Here is a 23,796-nt window from a genome sequence, read left to right on the forward strand (position 1 = left end):
TGAGATATGTATGCAAAGAGCTGAGCAAATGACTTGATTGCTTTGCTAACTTGACTAAGTAATTGCCTTGTACCTAAAGACCTTTGGAATCTCTCTTTCCTTAAAGCTATATGGCACCTCAGTGTTCTCCTGGAATTATTTGAATTTCAAATGAGCACAATAATCTAACTTCAGGGAACCTTTCCTTAGGTCAGGGACGTGAGGCCGCTACTTCATTGTATGCTGTTTACATAAAGTAAAATGAGTTCACATCAGTCCTCTTCATCTGGGTTTGCAGTGAGAGAAACAGGGTATGGGATGAATTGCTTTAATCCACTTTCTGCCATGGTTCTATAGGGAAGCAAAATTTGCCACTTTAAAATATGTGTCTTTGGCATGAGGAAGAGACAGAAGACTCAGCAAGTTTTTCTTTTCACCCCACCCCCTTAACTGCCTAAAACAATTTGATAGAGGGCCCATTCCAGGAAAGAGAAGTATCACCAGAGAAATCCATAGTATGTTATGAACGAGATATGGTAGACTTGGAGGAACATGGCAAAGTCTGTTTGTTAAGATAGGACATGGAAACAACCTAGATGTCCATCAGCAGATGAATGGATAAGAAAGCTGTGGTACATATACACAATGGAGTATTACTCAGCCATTAAAAAGAATACATTTGAATCAGTTCTAATGAGATGGATGAAACTGGAGCCGATTATACAGAGTGAAGTAAGCCAGAAAGAAAAACACCAATACAGTATACTAACACATATATATGGAATTTAGAAAGATGGCAATGATGACCCTGTATGCAAGACGGCAAAAGAGACACAGATGTGTAGAGCGGACTTTTGGACTCAGAGGGAGAGGGAGAGGGTGGGATGATTTGGGAGAATGGCATTGAAACATGTATACTATCATGTAAGAAACAAATTGCCAGTCTTTGTCTGATGCAGGATACAGGATGCTTGGGGCTAGTGCATGGGGATGACCCAGAGAGATGTTATGGGGAGGGAGGTGGGAGGGGGGTTCATGTATGGGAACGCAGGTACACCCGTGGTGGATTCATGTCAATGTATGGCAAAACCAATACAGTATTGTAAAGTAAAATAAAGTAAAAATAAAAATTAAAAAAAATTATTACACTAAATTCGTCTACTAAAAAAAAAAAAAAAAAGATACCTCCCTGTGTCCCGTTGCTTCTTGATGGCCCAGCAAACATTTGTTCACCACACACTTGCTCTTTTCTCATCCTCCTGTAAATTCCCTGCCTTCTCTTTGAAGTCTCAGACCCCTGCCCCTTCTTCTTAGTCAAGAATGACAATATACCTCATTTTGCCTGACTGCCTTTGGGATCTATTAGGTTCAGATTCCCTGTATATACATAGTTCAATTAGATTTTCTCTTCCTAATCTGTCTCATGTCAAGTTAATTTTTAGACCAGTCAGAAAAACCTTGAAAGGTGAAGGAATACGTTTTTCTTCCCAAGAATTTCCACACCCTAACCGGAACTTTCTTTCATCAAGTTACTTTGTTTTTCCCCCATGAGACCTAGAGGGGGGTCTAAAAGGAGAAACAAAGGCCGAGATCATCAGCCAATCATCACCCAATGATGAAACCGATCATCAACCAATGATGAAAGGCAGACCAATCATCAATCAATAGGCGATTGTGTATATAGAATTCCTGCTTTGGACCAGACACAGTATTTAAGCTTTAGAACGGAAATCTTGTGGGGCTTCCAGACCAGCAAAATGGACAGTCCCTGGAGGCTGGATAGGAAGAGGGCAGGGGACAACCTTGAAAAGAATGGCATTGGACTGAGAAGAGAACATAAACTGGTTAGAAGCAACGAGGTCCAAGATGCCGGATGACTGACTTCCAGTAAACCTTGAGCCTTATTATATGTTCATTGCAATATATTAGCATATGCTAAATGACACACGTATAGGCACATGGCAGTTCTGAGTCCAACCACGAAAGGCCAAAAGTGGGCAATAATCCAATTCCTGGAAACCTCTACCTCTTCCCTGAAACAGTTAAAATAATCGTCCCTCTCACTAGCCTATGAGATTACCCAGCTTACAAAAATGAACCACCACATGCTTTAGGGCCTCTTGCCTTCTCAGATGGCCTGCACTCCTCTTTACTGTGATTTGCTCTTGAATTCTTTCCAGTGTGAAGCCAAGAACTCATACCTGGTAGCCATCCCTGGGTCTCTCCTGAGAGCTGGGACCTGACCATACTCTCACACCATACTTTCTGTCCTGCAACAGAAGCAGCCATGAGTCTCCTGGACTCTTGTCTCTTTGGAAATGAGAAGTGTATGTGACAATACAGAGACTAGGAAATCAATTTAGTACTTCGCGGTTGGATACTCCACTCCCCACTCCAAGAATCAGCTACTTTCTCTTGAATTTCAACTCCTTAGCATCATCAGTTGGAGAAGGCAATGGCACCCCACTCCAGTACTCTTGCCTGGAAAATCCCATGGATGGAGGAGCCTGGTGGGCTGCAGTCCATGGGGTCACTAAGAGTCGGACACAACTGAGCGACTTCACTTTCACTTTTCACTTTCATGCTTTGGAGAAGGAAATGGCAACCCACTCCAGTGTTCTTGCCTGGAGAATCCCAGGGATGGGGGAGCCTGGGGGGCTTCTGTCTATGGGATCACACAGTCGGACATGACTGAAGCGACTTAGCAGCAACAGCAGCATCATCATCAGTGATGCACTGGAGAGGGCTCCTATCAGCGTCTAATCGCTACATTTTCAGGAGTTTTCTAAGGAGTTTGACGTCACATCCACAGCTTGAAACTAGCCATGGTGGGGTTATTTATATCACAGCAAACTGCAGCGGGTACAACTCAGACTTACCCCACAGAGAGCTGGCTGTCCATCATTTTACCAGAACACCACGGGACTGTGAGCATCAGGAAGGAGTTCTTCGTTCCTCAACACCACGAGTACCTTACTATAGCTTGAAGTAGCGCAGACCACGGAGAAGGTGATGGCACCCCACTCCAGTACTCCTGCCTGGAAAATCCCGTGGACGGAGGAGCCTGGTGGGCTGCAGTCCATGGGGTCGCTGAGGGTTGGACACGACTGAGCGACTTCACTTTCCCTTTTCCCTTTCATGCATTGGAGAAGGAAATGGCAACCCACTCCAGTGTTCTTGCCTGGCGAATCCCAGGGACGGGGGAGCCTGGTGAATCCCAGGGACGGGGGAGCCTGGTGGACTGCCGTCTATGGGGTCGCACAGTCAGGCACTACTGAAGCGACTTAGTAGCGGCAGCAGCAGCAGCAGTAACAGCAGTGCAGACCAGCCGTAAGGAAGGAGTGATTACTTCCTGGTGTCAGAGTTCAGCTTGTACAGAGAAGTTTGGGGACCGGGCTGATACTTTCTGCATCTCAGGAAGCTACTGGTTTCTTCAAGAGCTCTCAAGCTAAGGCAGGCCCCTAAGGTTCTTCCAGAGTAACTGGCGCTTCAGGGCTGGCCTCTGGCTGCTTTCCCAGGCTGTTGCCTGCGGCTTCATGCTCGGAGCCCTGTCTGGCATCTGGGGAAACAGAGTTGGCAGATCAGGTGCTGAAGGCAGGGCAGAAGGCCCTGGGGTGTGGCACGACCTTGCTGATGCTGTCTCCTCAGAACTGTTCTCCCTCATTTTCCTGCTCCAGGTGTATATTGTACCCTAGTTTGGTGAGATTTAAAAAACAAAACAAATCTTGCTAGCTTCTCTACCTTAATTTTTAAAGGAATTTTACCTAGATATAGTCACAGTTTAATCCCACCCTCAGGGTTCTGCCCTAAGTGATATCTTTTATCCTATGGTCCCTCATCCTATTTGCAATAATAATTCTAATGTTGAATATAAGGTCTCTTAATACATTGGATTGGCCAAACGTTTCACTGGGGTTTTTCTGTAAATGAAATTTTTGGCCAATCCAGTATTTCCCAGTCTAATAACTGACTTGTGTGTTCATTGCTTTTCTTTCCTCTCCAAATTTGGATTGTTTTGGAGTTCAGGGAAACAGATAATGATCCCAGTATCGGCACTGGTATAAGACATGGCTTTGGGGAAATAATTGAGTCCTGCTGCCTGTGAAATGGGTGTCAACATTTCTTTCCCATAGACCTCTTGAGAGGATTGTGTAAATAAATGAGAACTTGTGGGATGTTTAATACTTCCTAAGGAATAAAATGCATACAGGGAAATACAGGAATCTTATTTCTGAGATTCACGCAAGGCCCCCTTCTCCCTCGTAGCTCCATTTTACTTAGATTACTAATCCGTTTTGCTAACTCATTTGATTGTTCCTATGTTAAGACATTTGCTGCTCTTATATTAGGTGAGATTTCTGTTCTGCTACTTAGTGCTGCTTTGCACGGTGATCTTCCTGAATCTGTTGATCTTATTACAGAATTGCACTGAAATTATTATATATTAATGAAACATAAGTCAGCCTTGAAATAGTCATCTCCTTAAGAATGGGACATTATATGTTCCTAACATCTCTCTTTGTGTCTCTTTGGCATCCTAAGCTCACCCCTCTTCTCTCTGAACCCAACCTGCTTTTTTTTTTCAAGGGAAGTTCTTTTATTATTGTTTTTATTTTTATTTATTTTTATTTTTTATTTTTTAATTTTAAAATCTTTAATTCTTCCAACCTGCTTTTAAACCACTCTTTCTCAAGCTCACACAGACGAAGCTGAGTATGATCTGTATTTCCCTGCTGCATTAGCTTCTGATGCCATCTGCTTCATTGCCTCAGCAAGAGGAACACGGAATGGACTCTTTTTGACATGGTGCCAATTGCATTAAAGAGGGAGGGAAAACAAAATAAAATACCAAAGAACAAAATGAAATGAGCAGCACCTGGGGACAGAGGTGAGCACACACAACATTTCTTGTTTGTTGACAAGTTTAAATGGAAACCTCAAGCTGATTTTCTGAGTAAATATCTGTGCGTTGTATTCCAGAGTTAACGTGGCCTATTCGGTTCCTCTTGACACTTCTTATTTTGTGACTTCTCTGCATCTTCTTTCCCCAAGTTTTCTTAAGCATGAAAAATGAGTGGCTTCAACAGCCATGGGACGCAGTAGCTGGCTCCAACCCCAGTTCACTTGGTTATAAGGCTCTAATTGCACCAGCCTTCTAAGGGCCACCTCCCTCCTGGCAACCTCTCCCTTCTTTTCGATTAGGTGGTCAAACCGTGAAACTTTTGTCCTCCTCTTATAAGGTTCTCTCTTCCCCTATCTGAGGAATTTATTAGGGTGACCGGCCATCCCTGTTGGACAGAGGCTTCCCTGGATTTAGTTCTGCACAAGGCCTGTGACACCCCTCCGTCCTGGGTACGCTGAGATGCTTGTGAATCCTACTTCTGATTTATTAACTGATGGACATGAAATACATTTTTCATGATGCTGCTGTGTTCAGTCTTCTAAGTGAACTCAATCCTGGGTCCATCTCAGGTGGAAAAACCATAGGCCATTAGCCAGATTCAGTCAGGGGCTTGTTTTTGTGCAGCCTATGACTTCAGAATATTTTTTTACATTATTAAAGAGTTTTTAAAGGCAAATGTGTGACAGAGACCATATGTGTCTACAAAGCCAAAAATTTTACTCTCTGGCCCTTCACAGAAAATCTTTGTTGAGCCACAGATTAAAGTCTTATTCCTTTGTTATATAACAATAGGATTTGAGATGCTCAGAGTCCATTTTGCCAATGAGATACAAGGAGAATAATAACCATCTTTGATCAAAGTAGGTTCTAAAAGTGATTCTATCCTTCTTAATATTTTATTATTCAGTACAGAAGGAAAAGCAGAATATATGGAGCATAACTGACAAATAGTTTTGTTAAAAAGAAAAAAGAGTTGCTTTTAATTATAGTTAACAACAGTGAACAAAATACAGTGTTTATGTGGCTAATAATTTTCTAGTATATCTAGATTGTATCTCCATCTCTATCTGCAATAAATGATTAGTTGAAATAAGTAAATCTTTCCTGATCCAAGGATACCATGTATTCTAAATTGGCCTAGTAAACCAAAGGAAAGGATTCACATTTCATCCATATGAACAAAAAGGTTTTGTATCTGTAATGTGGTTGCTGTTCTTATTGTTCAGTTGCCAAGTTGTGTCTGACTCTGCAGCCCCATGGACAGCAGCATGCCAGACTTTCCGGTTCTTTACCATCCCCCGGAGTTTGCTCAAACTCACGTCCATTGAGTTGGTGATGCTAATCCAACTATCTCATTCTCTGTCATGCCCTTCTCCTCCTTCCCTCAATCTTTCCCAGCATCAGGGTCTTTTCCAATGAGTTGTCTATTCAGATGACCAAAGTATTAGAGCTTCAGCATCGGTCTTTGCAATGAATATTCAGGGTTGATTTCCTTTAGTATTAACTGGTTTGATCTCCTTGCTGTCCAAAGGATTCTCAAGAGTCTTCTTGTGAGCAAGTTTCAAAATTTGATATATTGGAGAAAAATCCTTCAACCTATGCCACAGGCTATCCTCTTTCCTTTCTTCCTTTCATATCACAACACTACATTGTACACCTGAAACTAATATAATGAACCAACTATATTTTGATAAAAAAATATGAAGTCGATTATCATAGTTGTGAACAGGTTCGTCATATATTCATGTGCAAGCCTGAGTTTTGTGTCAATCAATAGGCTTGAAAAAGCCCTTGGAATTGTTTAATGATGTTACCTAGAGATCGCCCAAATATGATTATATAATAAGTTAGTGCTCTGGTCCCCTGGTTGCAATTCTAGAGACCTTTCTGGGTTTTCCCAGTTAGTAGCCTTCATCACTGTTGGGCCTGGCCTTCACTGAACTAGCTGGTGTATGAACTAGCTGGTATAAGTTAAGAGAAATCAAGTTCATTAATTTGAATGATTATATTAAATTCCTCAGCAAATCTGAGGATATTCAGTTACTTTGGGAACATTTTTGAGTATGGCTTAAAATTCAGCTTTAGTCCAGGGAATACAAAAGTCCAGAAATACTCAATCAGATAACTTTAAAGGGGCAGATTCTGACAAGTCCAGAGGAGAAGAGAGTGGGATGAGTTTCAGAGAAAAAGAGATGAGTGAGAGAATTAGCATGGGGGATGTGAGGGTATAAAGGAGGTGGGGCTGGCATAGAAGGGGAGGCGGACAATGGTGCAGAGACTGAGGTAAGCCAAGGAAGAGCCTGAGGCTCCAGGAGCCATTTTTCGTTTCTTTGTTTATTTGCCTCAGTAATGGCTCAGATGGTAAACAATCCCCCTGCAATGCGAGACCTGGGTTCGACCCCTGGATTGGGAAGATCCCCTGGAGGAGGGCATGGCAACCACTCCAGTATTCTTGTCTGGAGAATCCCCATGAACAGAGAAGAGAATCCTGGCAGACTGCAGTCCATGGGGTCACAAAAGTGTCAGACACTAAGCACAGCACAGCACACACACAATTCCAATCTTATGTCATAGAGAAGCGATTTTGGACTTCGGGTAACATTCAGAAGCCGCTTAATACCAACCAAAATGGAAATTTTTGAGCTTCAATGTTTGAGTAATTCAATTCAGTTTTAAGAAATTAAGTGTAGGAATTTCAAAAGTTCCCCTAATGGTCATTGAAAATTCTAAATTGCCACTGGTCTGGTCAGTCCATTTAGTTAGAGGTACACATGAAGAAGTACTTTATTTTAAAAAATAACCGTTGACGTCTCTGTAAGGGGGCTCTCAAAATATTTGTATAACTGGAATCCCACTTCTCAGAGATATTTTTCTAGAGTAAAAGAACAATTTTCAAACAATTTAAACACCTTACAGCTCAAAACAACTCAGTTCAAACAGCTTGCAAGCTTATCTCAGACAATTCTAAGGAAACACATTAGTCCAGAGGAACCTGGCTGAAGACTTATCTGCCAGTTTCCAGAGAATAATGCCTATTCCAGAGGAAGAGGCAAAAGGCTGAAAAACGGGCAATTTCAGTTAGGCAGTTTTTGTTTTGGATAGAATGGGTTGAAGGTTTTCGACCGGCTTAGGTTAAAATAGTCTGATCTTAAAGTCAGACTGGTGTGCCAAACAAGTGCTCAGAGAAACAGGCCTTTATCAGAGAGACAAAACCTTTAAAATTGTTCTTGAATAAAGGCTAGAGAGCGTTAAGTGCAGAGAGGGGATGATCTTACACCCAAAAGGAGGACATACCTTCAGACTCCAAGGTTAGGAAGAAGGCAGTGAGTGATGATGGACTCAACTGTGGTCATGTACCTGCATGCTCACTAGCCCTGAAGCCTTCAGGATCTCCTCCGGTCCCCACATTCAGGTCACCAAAATATTGGCCTGGAATAAATATATTGCCAGATAATTTCTCCAGCAAAAACGAGTTCATTTAACATCAGCTGTGCTGTGCTTAGTCATTCAGTTGTGTCCAATTCTTTGCGACCCCATGGACTGTAGCCTGCCAGGCTCCTCTGTCCATGGGGATTCTCCAGGAAAGAATACTGAAGTGGGTTGCCATTCCATTCTCCAGGGGACCTTCTCGACCTAGGGATCAAACCCAGGTCAAACGCGCACTGCAAGCAAATTCTTTACCATCTGCGCCACCATGAGAATTACAATTCAAGGTGTGTGGCAGTGGCAGATTTTATATTCTCAGGCTCAAGAATCACTGTGGATGCTGACTGCAGCCCTGAAATTCAGATATTTGCTCCTTGGAAAAAAAGCCACGACAATCCTAGAGAGCATATTAAAAAGCAGAGGCATCTCTTTGCTGACAAAGGTCCATCTTGTGAAAGCTATGGTTTTTACAGTAGTCATGTATGGATGTGAGAGTTGGACCACAAAGAAGTCGGAGTGCCAGAGAATTGATGCTTTGAACTGTGGTGCTGGAGAAAACTCTTGAAAGTCCCTTGGACAGAAAGAGATCAAACCAGTCCATCCTAAAGGAAACCAACCCCGAATAGTCATTGGAAGGTCTGATGCTGAAGCTGAAGGTCAATACTTTGACTACCTTATGCGAAGAGCTGACCCACTAGAAAAGACCCTGATGCAGGGAAAAGATTGAAGGCAGGAGGAGAAGGGGGCAACAGAAGATGAGATGTTGGATGGCATCACTGACTCAATGGACATGCATTTGAGCAAACTCCAGGAGATAGTGAAGGACAAGGAAGCTGGCATGCTGCAGTCCATGGCATCTCAGAGAATCAGACAGAACTTAGGGACTTAGCAACAACCACGATGAGCCATATACAAGTCCCCATGTGGCAAGGGAAGGAAAACTGTTTAATATTAAAAGATAGGAAAAGGAATTGGTGAGGGTTATAGTAAACAATGTCCATAGCTATTCATTGACTGAATTGTTGCTGGGGGCGGGGAGAAACAGAGGAGCCTTTCTGTTACGCTCTATTATCGCAGAGTAGGAGAGATTCCCCTTCTGGTCTCATTTCTGTTTACTAATTTTTTTTTTTTTTTTACAGTTTATTCTGAGACTAATACCATTTCTATTCTAACATGAATGGTCTTAAAGAACAGAATTTTGAAGGTTGAGTTTGCTTATTGCTCTTTGAAATAGAGATAGCTTATCTCCACTCCCTTTAGAATGTTCTTTGCTGACCCAGGTGGCCTTGTTCTTGACAATAGTCATTAGCCAGGCTACTCATGGGTGAAAGAGACTTCCTTTACTAATTCTTCATATTGTCTAGATGAAACTTTTCTTAGAATTGGAAATGGTATAAGGACCTGGTTTAATACAGAGGTTGTTAACCAGTGGTCAGATGGTTTCTAGTGAACTCATAAATGGGCTTTAAGGAATGCTTTGAAAATCTATGCACTGAATATACATTTGAGGGGAAGAGCATCCAAGCTTTGGCATTCTCACATGGAGCCCTGCTGAAGAGTAACAGAAAATGATTCTAACTATCCATTGTATAGAAGGATAGAGTGAGGCACCAGTGGTTATGGGGCTGATCATGATCACCTAACTCATTAGAAATCCTGTGTGAGGACCGGAATGAAAGACATCACACAGTTCTTATCACATAAGGGAAATGTGTGAGGGAAGGAGGGAGGGGATGGAGTTCTCAGACGCAATCTTCCTGCAACTTAATGAGTCTCTATATAGGATGCACTTTCCAGAAATGTGATTGATGTTTGCATGTGGCTTGGGAAACCTCTTTGTTTTTGCATATGCCCAACTCTGATATGTGACAGAGCTGGGCCCGTTATTATGGTGAATATATTAACAGATGATGTCATAGCTTTAAACATTTAAACTTACAAAATTTAAAATTTAACTTAAAAATTAACTATCATTTAAAGTGCCATCTGTAGATATGCTAAAACCTATGCCAGCCTCATTAGCAAACAGAAATATGGTAATTGCTTTTGGCATATGAATGTGGGGAACTTCTCTGGAGTAAAATAACGCCAAGATGAGCTTTTCTGAGTCTTTTTTTTCCTTTCAAATGGATAGTATTGTGTTCTTTGGCATTTTGTTTCAAGTCTCTCTTAATTTTTTTGTTTTCATTTTTTAACAAAAGAATATTATCTCTTTCATTGTCACCATCATTACCTACCCATTTCCTCAAGTCTAGAGCTGAATTTCTCAAGTGGGCACCATTAACATTGTGAAAAGACAATTCTTCATTTGGGAGACTGCTCCATACATCATAGGATGTTTAATAGGAGAAGGGGATGACCGAGGATGAGATGGCTGGATGGCATCACTGACTTGATGGACGTGAGTCTGAGAGAACTCTGGGAGTTGGTGATGGACAGGAAGGCCTGGCATTCTGCGATTCATGGGGTCGCAAAAAGTCGGACACGACTGAGCGACTGAACTGAACTGAACTGAACTGAACACACTAGATGCTAGAACCCTTTCCTCCTATAGCCATGATACCAAAAATATCCTTAGACAGTGTTCCTGGATGAGAACACAGGTGTGTGCATGCATGCTAAGTTGCTTCAGTCTTGTCTGACTCTTTGAGACCCCCTGGACTGTCGCCCACCAGACTCCTTTGTCCATGGGATTCCCCAGGCAAGAATACTGGAGTGGGTTGCCATTCCCTTCTCCGGGGGATCTTCTCAATCCAGGGATAGAACCCGCATCTCTTGTGTCCCCTGCATCGGCAGGTGGGTTCTTTACCACTAGCACTACACATATAGAGCATTTATTCTGCAGACTGAAATTTCATGAGCATAATAGAACACATGATAAATGCTTCTGGGAAAATGGCTTTCTGAAATGAACAGAAAAAAAAAAAAAAGTTAGTCCTCATGCTTAGTTCATCGAAACACCCGCTGTACATAGCAAGCTGTTCCAAGCAATCACACTTAATATTTATTTGATATATACATGCGCCATGTTTCCTATTTGAAGGGCCAGTAATTACAGTTTATTAACTTTTTAACTTGTTTTACTGTAAGTATTCAACTTTTTCATGATTCATGTTTTTCCCACTACTTTTGCAACTAAAATTCCTTTCACATAGCAAAAATAAGTTCTTTAAAGATGAGCAGAAGAAGCCTGATTGTGAAGTACTACACAACCGCCCAGGGTAAGACTTCACTGAAGTAGGGGCTAACTTGTGATTGGGTTGGTGCCCTCAGCTATTAGAATGGCCACCCATGGGTAACACTCTTATTTGTGCCTGGGTGAGGTCCCTGGCCTTGGTGATGGTTCTTTTCTATATGCCAGGTTGCTAGGAAACAAGAAGGGAGGGATCCCTAGGAGGATAAAATTTGTCTTTTGTTACACTGATAGGCCGTTTCAGAAAAGAACCTCCACTTATACCAACCATTCCCTTTTAAACGTATATTTAAATGTATATTTAGCTTTCAAACACGTGACCATGAAATACAGTTTTCAAAAGTAGAGGATTGCTTTTGTTTATATTAATTACACAAATTACTCAGCAAATATAATTTCTTTTCTTTGCTTATCCCCAGTATCCCTTTTTGTCCTGGCCAGGCCAGGGTGATGTCTCAGATTTCCTTCTGAATGCAGCCTTGCTATTCTGATCCTTAATCTGACAGTGATTTCCCCAGCAGCAGTCCTCAGCTGTTTGGCTATGACTTCCCCCACCCGGTCTTTGGAAAGCAGTTTCATCTTTCTTCGTGTCACCTTGTTTGAGGAGCAATGAAATCCAATTATCCTTTACAATGATTTGTGAAGTAGCAAATGGAGTTGACATCTGTTCAGTGAATTCTGAAGACAGACCATTTTTATTTTTCCCCCTATGGAGTTAAAGTCATCACAGATTTTGTCCTTTGGCCTTCCTTTGGTCCCTTGTTAAAGCCTTGTAATAGTCTAAGCAAGGTTGACTTTAAAAATGAAAGAACAACAACAGGGGATAAGGCAAAAATGCCTTTTCATTATACAGTGGGAGGAGCAGTGTTTGGTCCTAAGACTTTAACTGAGAAATTAGGATAACTAAGCAACATAAGTAAACTATGAACATTTATTATTTGACTGTTGAAGTCCTATAATGTGCCAGGCTTTTTTCTAAGTATGGAGGATAGGGATGCGAATAATACAGTTTCTGTATTCTCACAGGAGCAGGCAGAGAAGGAAATGGAACCCCACTCCAGTACTCCTGCCTAGAAAATCCCATGGACGGAGGAGCCTGGTGGGCTGCAGGCCATGGGGTCGCTAAGAGTCGGACACAACTAAGCGACTTCACTTTCACTTTTCACTTTCACGCATTGGAGAAGGAAATGGCAACCCACTCCAGTGTTCTTGCCTGGAGAATCCCAGGGACGGGGGAGCCTGGTGGGCTGCCGTCCATGGGGTTACACAGAGTCAGACACGACTGAAGCGACTTAGCAGCAGCAGCAGGCTGGGAGCAGGTAGATATCACATAGCTAATCGATGTATGTGCATGCAGGCTAAATAGATAGCTTCAGGTGCGTCTGACACTTTGCCCGCCAAGCTCCTCTTTCTATGGGATTCTCCAGGCAAGAATACTGAAGTGGGTTGCCATGTCCACCTCCAGGGGATGTTTTTGACCAGGGATTGAACACACATTCTATAAGCAAGGTAATTACTAATAGTAAAAATTGCTATAAAGTGAGTAGGGGAAACTACCATGAAACAGAGGGAAGCAAGTGCTACTTCTCCAGGGGGATCATGAAACGATATTTACATTGAATTCTGAATTGAAAGAAGAAAACCATCCAAGTGCCAGAGGCAGATGAAGGGGACCAGAACCCAGCACGCTAAAACATGCCACTTTAACATAAAGATCATTTTACAGCTCAAGACAATTGAGAAAGAGTAGACAAGAGGGCTCTCTGCCCTTCCCCTTTCTGCCTAAAAGGTGACATAAATTTCCTTTTGGTGGGGTGATATAAATTTTCACTTATACATGGAAGAGGAGAAAGATTCTTAATCGTTGGAGAGGATATAGCCTTATCAATGGAGTCAGCACCAATAATCTCTGGGTAACATTCTTTATTAAATAACCCTAACCTACCATATATTCCCTAGTCACTTTTTTATAATTTATCTCTTCTAGAAGGTGAGATTTTCCTTTTCCTTTGTGTCTTCGCTTCTTCACAGTCTATTGCTCTTTGTTAAAATAATGTATAAGTCTCTGATTCTAACTAGTCTTCTCTTCTGTGTATCTTATGTGCACATAAATTTAAAACTGTAAATTTGTGGGCTTTTTCTTCTGTTAATCTATTGTTTGTTAGTTTAATTCACAATTCCCAGACACAGAACTTAAGAGGGTAGAGGAACAGTTTTTCCCTCTTATACAGCCAGAGAATATTTCCAAGAAGAGAGTGGGTTGCCATTTCATTCTCCAGGGGACCTTCTCAACCCAGGGATCAAACCCAGATCTCCTGCATTGCAGGCAGACTCTTTACCATCTGAGACACCAGGGAAGCCCTGACTAACACTCCCAGACACAAAACTTGAGAGGGTAGAGGAACCCCTCCCCCCGTCAGACACAAAACTTAAGAGGGTAGAGGAACAGTTTCCCTCACATACAGCCAGTGAATATTTTCAAGAAGAGAGAAATAGTAAGTAAAAAGTATCTGAATCAAGAGCTACCTTGATATGTTTAAAAGGGGGAAAAAAATGTAGCAATGGAGGGAAAGTTCCAATAAAGGTCCATATAGTCAAAGCTATGGCTTTTCCAGTAGTCATGTATGGATGTGAGAGTTAAACTAGGAAAAAAGCTGAGTGCTGACGAATTGATGCTTTTGAACTGTGGTGTTGGAAAACACTCTTGAGAGTTCCTTGGACTGCAAGAAAATCAAACTAATCAATCCTAAAGGAACCCAGTCCTGAATATTCACTGGAAGGACTGATGATGAAGCTGAAACTCCAATATTTTGGCCACCTGATGGGAAGAACTGACTCATTGGAAAAGACCCTGGTGCTGGGAAAGATTGAGGGCAGGAGGAGAAGGGGACAACAGAGGATGAGATGGTTGGATGGCATCACTGCTTCGATGGACATGAGTTTGAGCGAGCTCCAGGAGTTGGTGATGGACAGGGAAGCCTGGTGTGCTGTAGTCCGAGGGCTCAGACAGGACTGAGTGACTGAACTGAACTAAACAGGGGCAAGGGCTTGAAATACAGGAAGGGGCCAGATGATGACTTTATCTAATCCATAGAAAGACTCTTTTGTATGTATACATGTCTGTATGTATTTATCTAAGAGTGAGAAGAAACTATTGGGAAAGCTAAATAGAAGAACAACAAGTTTTACGTTTTGAAACATTACACTGGTTATTCTGAGAATGGTTGACAGGAGATGAAGAACGGGAAGAGGTGAAGCCATTTGGGAAAATGACCACAGTGTCAGAAGAGGTTTCTCAGTCTCTTCAAAATGCCCCATGAGAACAGAAACACTAGATAACAGAACAGAACAGAAACACATGACAATGATTGTGTTAGTTGTAAAGAACCTTCCTGCCTATGCAGGAGACATGAGAGACACAGGCTCAGTCCCTGGGTTGGGAAGATCTCCTGGAAAAGGGCATGGCAACCCACTCCAGTATTCTTGCCTACAGAATTCCATAGACAGAGGAACCAGGTGGGCTACATAATCCACAGGGTTGCATAGAGTCAGACATGACTAAAGCAACTTAGCACACAGGGAAAACAAAATCAGATGGGAAGGTACCCCCACTGCCACCAAGTGCCTCCAAATATGAGGGAAGGAAAGACAGTCTGTGTGCACACTAGAGGGGAGCGTTTGTGGAAGAGAGGGAGGGAAAGCAGGGAGGCAGGTCGATTGGAGAACAGAAGCTTTGGAAGAAGGGGCTTCCATCCCTGGATGAGTGAAAGCCTGCGGTAAGGAGGATGAAGAGGCTAGAACAGTTTAGTCTCTCTTGATTGATTTGCTGGGTTTCTTCCTAGGATTGAGGAGGTTTCTTCTATACTGAGGACACAGCGCTTGGAGTGGAACTGATCTCAAGCAGAATAGGGACAACAGAGACGAAGGCAGAAGATCTTTTAGACCAAAGTCAGGACACTGCATTCGACAGTCAACATATTTTTCAACACTGTACTCTTAACCCTGGAGAAGGGAACAGCAACCCACTCTAGTATTCTTGCCTGGAGAATCCCATGGACAGAGGAGAGCCTGGTGGGCTGCAGTCTATGGGGTCACAAAGAGTCGGACATGACTGAGCGACTTTCACTCGTACACTTAAAGCCCAACAAGAAGTCTTGTGATGCTTGAAAAACTTTTATGATTCTTGCCTCTTTGTTAAAAGTTCTGAAAAACTAATTTCAAATAAAAAATGCTCACAGTGATAAAACCTCACTGTTGCTTAAAGGGTAAGTGATTATGGATAAAATGTAGGTGGTAATGATGATATATGTGAGTTTAAAAATATGGTGATTAAAGGAGTCTACAGACTAAATGCTTCTTTAGATAAATCCCATTTAATACATTAAGAAAAACAATGGATTTCTTGATTTATTCACTTTAGTTCCTAGGAAGCTGTGACTAGGAGAAGCTGCCTTACTGAGGTGAGTACTTTATAACCACTACATAGCTTTGAGGACTGTTTTATTTAACTATAAATACTGTTTTCAGAGAAGTTTGGAGGCTTACACAGCATTTGCATTCACCTTTTCATTCAATTTCAGCAATTTCTTAGCTAATGAAGTACTCATCATAGGAATCCTTGCAGTGTGAGCTAAGGAAAGCAATGTCTGACTGTTTTAATGTTCATTGTCTTAGACTTGAATTTTTGTCAAAGCTGAAGTGTTAAGACTTAGATATGGATCCCTAAACTAAATGATCATCATTTGAATTTCTTCTCAGATGATTTTTGTCCCATTTGACCTAACATGCACTGGCCAGCTGTGGTCTTCTTTTACATGCAAACTAACCTTTTTATACAAACTTTTGTTCAGTTGCTCAGTCGTGTCCAAGTCTGTGATCCCATGGACTGCAACATTCCACATTTCCCTGTCCATCACCAACTCCTGGAGCTGTTCCAACTCAAGTCCATTGAGTCAGTGATGCCATCTAACCACCTGGTTCTCTGTTGTCCCCTTCTCCTCCCATCTTCAATTTTCCCTAGCATCAGGGTCTTTTCCAGTGAGTCAGTTCTTCTCATCAGGAGACCAAAGTATTGGAGCTTCAGCTTCAGCCTCAGTCCTTCAAATGAATATTCAGGACTGATTTTCTTTAGGATGGACTGGTTTGATCTCCTTGCTGTAAATTTTTGTTACAAAGCCCATAACGTGGGCTACCACACAGAAAGTACTTCCTAAGCTGTTGAGGAAAAAAGTGGAATGGGCAAATTCAAGAGAGAAAATAATTAGGAAGATATTTAAAGAAATGTTAGATGCTCTCAATAACACTTTCTCAGTGAGTTTTCTGGGCTTCCCTGGTGGCTCACATGGTAAAGAATTTGCCTGCAATGTGAACTGAACTTAGGGAGACCTGAGTTCATTTGCTGGATGGGGATGATCCCCTGGAGATGGAAATGGCAACCAATCCAGTATTGTTGCCTGGAGAATTCCATGGCCAGAGAGACTGGTGGGCTATTGTCCATGATGTCACAAAGTTTTCTACTTATGTGGACAAATAGCTGGTGCCATTTCTGTACCTCACACAGAAGCTCCCAGGTGTCTTCATTGGAGCCCCCACTATGGCTGCCAAGGGACAAAGAGAACTGTCTGCCCAGGGAAGCCAACGGCTGTAAGGTCTGGGTACCAATGCCTAGGAGGCTGCTCCCTCTGCTGGAGGCACAGCTGTCATTTCCACCCTGGGGACAAACCTTCCTCAAACTCGAGTAGCGCCTGTTAGGCTGGGCTCTGACACAGCAGGTGCTCTCATCCCATAGCGTGGGCCCTGCCACTTTTCCTCCCGCTTCTATCACCTTTTTTCATCTCATTCCCTATCCTGGCACCTTTTCTGAAGATTCACTGCAAACAGAAAATCCCTGAGTTTTAAACATTCTATCCATTTGTCATGTCATGGAGAGCATCATGCTTCCTGCCTTTTGAGTCAGGAAACGTGCTCATTCCAACTCTGAAATCTGATCAATATGGAAGAAAGGGGAAGTCTGTTAATACCGTGTTGTGCTGACCATAGGTGGGAATCCCAAGAGCATGTTATTAATATTACCAAAGACGAAGTTCGTAATCATGCCAGAGATATATAAGCGAACAACGATTTTATTCTGTCCTCAGAAAGCTCATTTTGTGGGGGGAGAATTCATATCAATAGACAATAATAAAATAAAAGGAAAGTACTTCAAGTGAAATAATAGTTTTCTAACAGACTGGAAGGGAGAGTAGCTCTCTTGCTAGAGGTGAGGAAAGCTTCAATAAGGACTCCTCTTTTAAGCCATGTCCAGCTATAAATGTGAGTCCACTGGAAGGAAGAAGGGGGTAGGGTATCCTGGGCAAGAGCAAAGACAGCAGATGGGTCTTCAGTTTGAAATGTGATCCAGTTTCTACTATTACTTTTGTATATTTCAGGTCTTTACTACAGTCCCCAAACTGCTGTATTTTTCTCTTTAATCCGTTGTTAAATTTTCCCATTTCAGCTAGCCAAAGACAGCAAGCGCACTGTTCGATGCCCCTGATGTAACATTTTCTGGAGACAGCTTGAGCGCAAAAGGCAATAGGGTCCTCTGTGCTTCTCTGCATTGCTCCCGACCGAAGCTTCCCAGGAATATAGCCAGATGGAGACAAGAAAGGCTACCCTCATTAAGTTTCTTTCAGCCCGAGGTTCCACCCATTGTGAATTATTCTAAGGCATCAATAGGCACCATGTTTCCTTTTGCCCAAGATTTTGCACTCTCTCTGCCCCCCCTGCTGTGAGCATTTTCTCATCACCATTTAGCTTAGTTTATTTCTGCTGATTAGCAGAAATTCAAAATGTCATTTTGGAGTTCATTCCTTCAGGTAGCCTTCGCTGAATTTTCAAACCTAGCAGACCATTGCATATTAGGTGTCTCTGCTTGTACATACATTAAACCTCATATTTCTCCTATAAAATAACTGCATTATAATTTCTTATTCAGTTGTCTCTCAGTTCAGTTCAGTCACTCAGTCGTGTCTGACTCTGTGACCCCATGAATCGCAGCACGCCAGGCCTCCCTGTCCATCACCATCTCCCGGAGTTCACTCAGACTCACATCCATCAAGTCAGTGATGCCATCCAGCCATCTCATCCTCTGTCGTCCCCTTCTCTTCCTGCCCCCAATCCCTCCCAGCATCAGAGTCTTTTCCAATGAGTCAACTCTTCGCATGAGGTGGCCAAAGTATTGGCGTTTCAGCTTTAGCATCATTCCTTCCAAAGAAATCCCAGGGCTGATCTCCTTCAGAATGGACTGGTTAGATCTCCTTGCAGTCCAGGGGACTCTCAAGAGTCTTCTCCAACACCACAGTTCAAAAGCATCAATTCTTCGGCGCTCAGCCTTCTTCACAGTCCAACTCTCACATCCATACATGACTACTGGAAAAACCATAGCCTTGACTAGACGGACCTTAGTCGGCAAAGTAATGTCTCTGCTTTTGAATATGCTATCTTACCCCCTGATGGTAGATTCCTTCAGAGTAAAGACTGTCTTCTTTATCATTAAATTCCCAACATCTACCTAAAGCCCATGTAAAATCACTCTTCACTAAATATGTGTTAAATAAATTAATGGAATTGTGTAAAACAATACTGTGCCTTCCTGGTGGCCCAGTGGTAAAGAATCTGCCTGCCAGTACAGGAGGTGCAGGAGAGGAGGGTTGTGATCTCTGGGTTCAGAAGATATTCTTGAGAAGGAAATGGCAATCCACTCCAGCATTCTTGCCTGGGAAATCCCATGGACAGAGGAGCCTGGAGGGCTCTAGGGAGAGTCCATGGAGTTACAAAAAAGTTAGATACAACCTAGTGAATAAACAATAACAACAAAATAATATTACCAATAATATCTTTGATTTATTCATCATTTGTTGTTTTCATATACTTTAATATTGGAGAAGGCAATGGCACCCCACTCCAGTACACTTGCCTGGAAAATCCCAATGACAGAGGAGCCTGGTGGGCTGCAGTCCATGGGATCACTAAGAGTCGGACACGACTGAGTGACTTCACTTTCACTTTTCACTTTTATGCATTGGAGAAGGAAATGGCAACCCACTCTGGTGTTCTTGCCTGGAAAATCCCAGGGACGGGGGAGCCTGGTGGGCTGCCATCTATGGGGTCGCACAGGGTCGGACATGACTGAAGCGACTTAGCAGCAGCAGCAGCATACTTTAATATATATTACCTCAATTTAATTTCAATATAATAATTTCTGAGAGCTATTATTATCCATATTTTTGAGACAAAGTAACAGACTTGGAGAGGAAAATTGCCAGGGATTTCACTCCTTAAAATGGGGTCACTTTGGAGCCTCTAGAAAGGATTTATTTTTCCCTAATATGCTTCAGTTTATAAATCATTTAACCTAATAACACTGCACTGCTATATTCTGTAAGAGCTCTATCAAATCCATCTTTTTTCCCCTGGAAATAGAAAAATGCCTTTGCCAAGAGTCAATAAACAGGTAGCTCAAGTGGTTCCACCTTGAAAGGTAGACATCAGAAGCTTTGAGAAACATTTAACCTTGACATTCTTCTAATTGACAAGCCTGGTGTTGGTAACTTGCTGAGATAAGAGGGATTTTCCATGTATAATATGCAGGTCATTGGTTTTAAGCTGGGCCTGTTATAATCTATTGGAGTCCTGACAGTTCTAGGTGATAAAAAGAAGAAAGATTGGTTTTATTAGGCGATTTCCCCCATCTTCGGCAGCGCTACTTTAATAGATAATAATGGTTAACAACTTGATGACATTTCCCTGATTTTATTTTAGCATTTGGAAGGTGATGAATACTAGGACTAACTAATGTTAGAATGAGCTCATCGCTCAGAACAGTGAGCCTGGGAGTTGCAAAAAAGTCCATTTTCCCTAAACTTTAGCCTCATGGCTTTAGCTTTGTTCCTCTCCAAGTACAACCTGACATTTGTGTCCTATTGGTTGAGAGCTCCTGGAAGCAATTAAGAGTACACTTGGATACCCATCCAAATATCTAACTTAATATAGTTCAACAGAAACAGAAGGCTGAGGTGGCTTGCCAAGTTTGGAAAGAAAGTTTTTGATACCAGTTCATACTTAGAGCCAGGCTTCTGTATAAGCAGCTTGGTGACCTCCTTTATTGGTTAAATTTCAGGGGCATACATAAGTTACCTTGCCCCTCAGGAGCTCCTCTAGTTTATTTCCAAATCCCAGAACTGAAAGTTGGGAAGAAAGCTTCATGTCATGATTAGTGATGAGATTGCAAGCAGGCACAGTAATACTCACACCTTGGCTTCTGTTTATGATTCGACATATGTAATAGTAACAGATCTTCCTCTTTTGTCTTTGATAGGGTTAAGAGTGAAAGAACATCAGAGCCCTGGCCAGCTGAAAGCAGAGAGGGGAAAGCTGGAGCCCTGAGGACAAGATGTCTATTTTATACTTTTTCAAAGAGCTCCCCCTGTCTACTCCCGTTCATCTCTGTTCCTCTTCCCTTCCTTTGGGGAATCACCTCTCCCCAAACTCTCTCTGCAGCTTTTAAATTAGGTCTTGTCCTTCATTTATAAGGGCTGATAAGGTAGGAAGAGGGCTTCCCTGGCAGCTCAGGTGATAAAGAATCCACCTGCAATGCAGGAGACCCTGGTTTGATTCCTGGGTTGGGCTTCCCTGGTGGCTCAGCTGGTAAAGAATCTGCCTGCAATGAGAGACCTGGGTTCAATCCCTGGGTTGGGAAGATCCCTTGGAGGAGGGCATGCCAACCCACTCCAGTATTCCTGCCTGCAGAATCCCCATGGAGAGAGATGCCTTGCAGGCTACAGTCCACGGGGTCACAAAAGAGTTGGACACAACAGAGTGACTAAGCACAGCATAGCAAGGTTGGAAGAATTCTAAGAATAACCCCTAGTGACCCTTCCCTTTGAGTATAGATGAAAACTTGTGAATACGATGATATATCATCTGTGATTATCCTATGATTATATTACCGCAGGTGGTGCAGTGGGAAAGAATCCACCTGCCAATGCAGGAGAGATGCAAGAGACCTGGGTTCGATCCCTGGGTCAGGAAGATCCCTGAAGAAAGAAATGGCAACCCACTCCAGTATTCTTGCCTGGAAAATTCCATGGAGAGAGGACCCTGGTGGGCTATAATTGAGGGAGTTGCAAGGAGTTGGGCATGACTGGGCACTCACAGACACATATTACCACATACAGTAAATCCTTGAACCTAAGTTAATCATGCAAATGCTTCAAAGCAGAATTTTCTCCAACTTGTAGCAGACAGAAGGAGAAATCAGAGATTCAAGTATAAGAGAGATAATGTATTGCTGTGGCTTTTGAAGGTGATGTGGGCACATGATAAGGAATTCTACTGGCCTCTGGAAGCAGAGAGTGGCTTAAGGTGTTCCGCCAGAAAGGAATGGGAGTCTCATTCCTGTAACTATAAGCAACTAGATTCTTCCGACAGCTGAACAAACCTGTAAGAGGATTCTTCCCCAGTCTTACAGCTAAGAGCCCAGTCCAGTCAACACCTTGATTTCAGCCTGTGAGACTCTAATCCGAGAACCCATTTGAACTGACCTGGACTCCTGACCCACAGAACTCTGAGGTAACAAATGGATATCATTTTAAGCTGCCAAGTCTGTGGTAGTTGATTACACAACAATAGAACACTAACATAAATGACAATTTCTTCCTCATCCATGGAAATATTTTCCAATTTGTACTGCAATTCACAAATACAAATTTTCAGCTGTTAAAAAACATATTGTCTATAATTTTGTTGTTAATGAAGTTTTGCTGTGTTCTGTTCAGTTTTGATTATAAATTCTCTGTTCAGGTAAAGTGCCTGCCTACAATGCAGGAGACCTGGGTTGGGAAGATCCCCTGGAGAAGGAAATGGCATCTCACTCCAGTATTCTTGCCTGGAAAATCCCATGGACAGAGGAGCCTGGTAGACTACAGTCCATGGGGTCGCAAAGAGTCGGACACGACTGAGTGACTTCACTTTCTTTTTTCTTCTCTGTACTTAAATTTTTTTCCCCTCAAAGAGCACTGCCATATATACCTTTGTACCAGTAGAGGTGGTAAGCATTGAAGAGTGTGGTGATATTGAAATTATTATGTATGTTTCATCATAACTATTATTATCACTTGGAGGGTCTCGGTTTTTTTTCCAACTATAAAGAGTTGAGGGACTTTGCTAAAGATATACAAGATCCACTGATGCTCAGTCTGGGTGAAAAAGAGAACTATCCCATAATAGCACATTGATATTTTTGTGAAGGATTAGGTGGGAGGGGACTTTTAAACCTCAATTAATTTTTGTCATCTGTATTATCTTCTGGTAAACAGCAAGTTATCGAACTTTATTTTTCAGAGATGAAAACGAATCCGGGAAGGTAAAATAACCTGTACAAAACTGTACCATTGTCATGGGAGTGGAATCAATTTTAAGGGTCAGAGCTCCTTCGGTATTATGCTTTTCTATCTCTGGTCTTTTTCAGGCCTCCCAGATTATACAGTGTATCACAGTCTCAATTCTTCTAGGGCAAAGAGGATTCCCCAGAATTGAATGCATCTAAGAATTGCTTATAAAAGCCATCGGTGTCGGTATCACTCGTTATCTTTCCAAAGTCAGTGAGTTCTGGATTATTTCAAAAAGGTCCTGTCTGTGCCTTTGGAAGCAGAGAAATCACACCCATCACCCACCCACCCCTCACCTTGAAGAGTCACCAAAAACCCTAACATACATGCATCTGGGTGAAAAACACATTTAAAGACCACAGGATAAATCAGTAATGTTATGTTTCTAATAACAGGAAAAAATGTGTAGAAAAAGTTTAAGATAAGAGTTAATAAAATCACTGAATGATGATCAAAGTATAATAAGGTGTTTCCTTGCATCTTCCTAGCCAAGGAATTAAAAGTTGAGAATATGTGTTACAGTACTTGAACCTCATTGTACACCAGTAAAACTTGGAGGGCTTGTTAAACTACAGCTTACATGACCACACACCTAGAGCTCCTGGTTCAGTAGACTTGGGGCAAGGCCAAGAATTGGTAGTTGTAACCACCTGCGAGGTGATGCTGTGTGCTGCTGCTGCAGATCTGAAAATCACACTTTGAGAAGTACTGGGGTACTGAAACTACTCAGCTATTTCCTTAGCACTACTGTGACTACAGTAGGATTTAGAGCCTTTCATAGCATCATGAGAAGTAAGGTTGTAAATAAAAACATCCCTAGGAAAAGGACAATGGTTTATTTATTTTCCAAAAATTTACCGAGGATT

General features: G+C 42.2%; 1 long non-coding RNA gene across 1 annotated transcript in view; it reads left to right on the plus strand.

The window, feature by feature from the left end:
- The window catches only part of LOC138443227 (uncharacterized), a 113,967-nt gene extending 91,698 nt beyond the window's left edge, over nt 1–22,269 (plus strand). Inside the window, exons 7-9 of the long non-coding RNA XR_011258033.1 lie at nt 15,922–15,961; nt 20,860–21,382; nt 21,496–22,269. This is a non-coding gene — a long non-coding RNA (uncharacterized lncRNA). The remainder of the gene's footprint in view (nt 1–15,921; nt 15,962–20,859; nt 21,383–21,495) is intronic.
- Nucleotides 22,270–23,796: the final 1,527 nt, after the last annotated feature.

This window comes from Ovis canadensis, chromosome 7 (genome assembly GCF_042477335.2).
Source record: "Ovis canadensis isolate MfBH-ARS-UI-01 breed Bighorn chromosome 7, ARS-UI_OviCan_v2, whole genome shotgun sequence".
NCBI classification, from domain to species: Eukaryota; Metazoa; Chordata; class Mammalia; order Artiodactyla; family Bovidae; genus Ovis; species Ovis canadensis.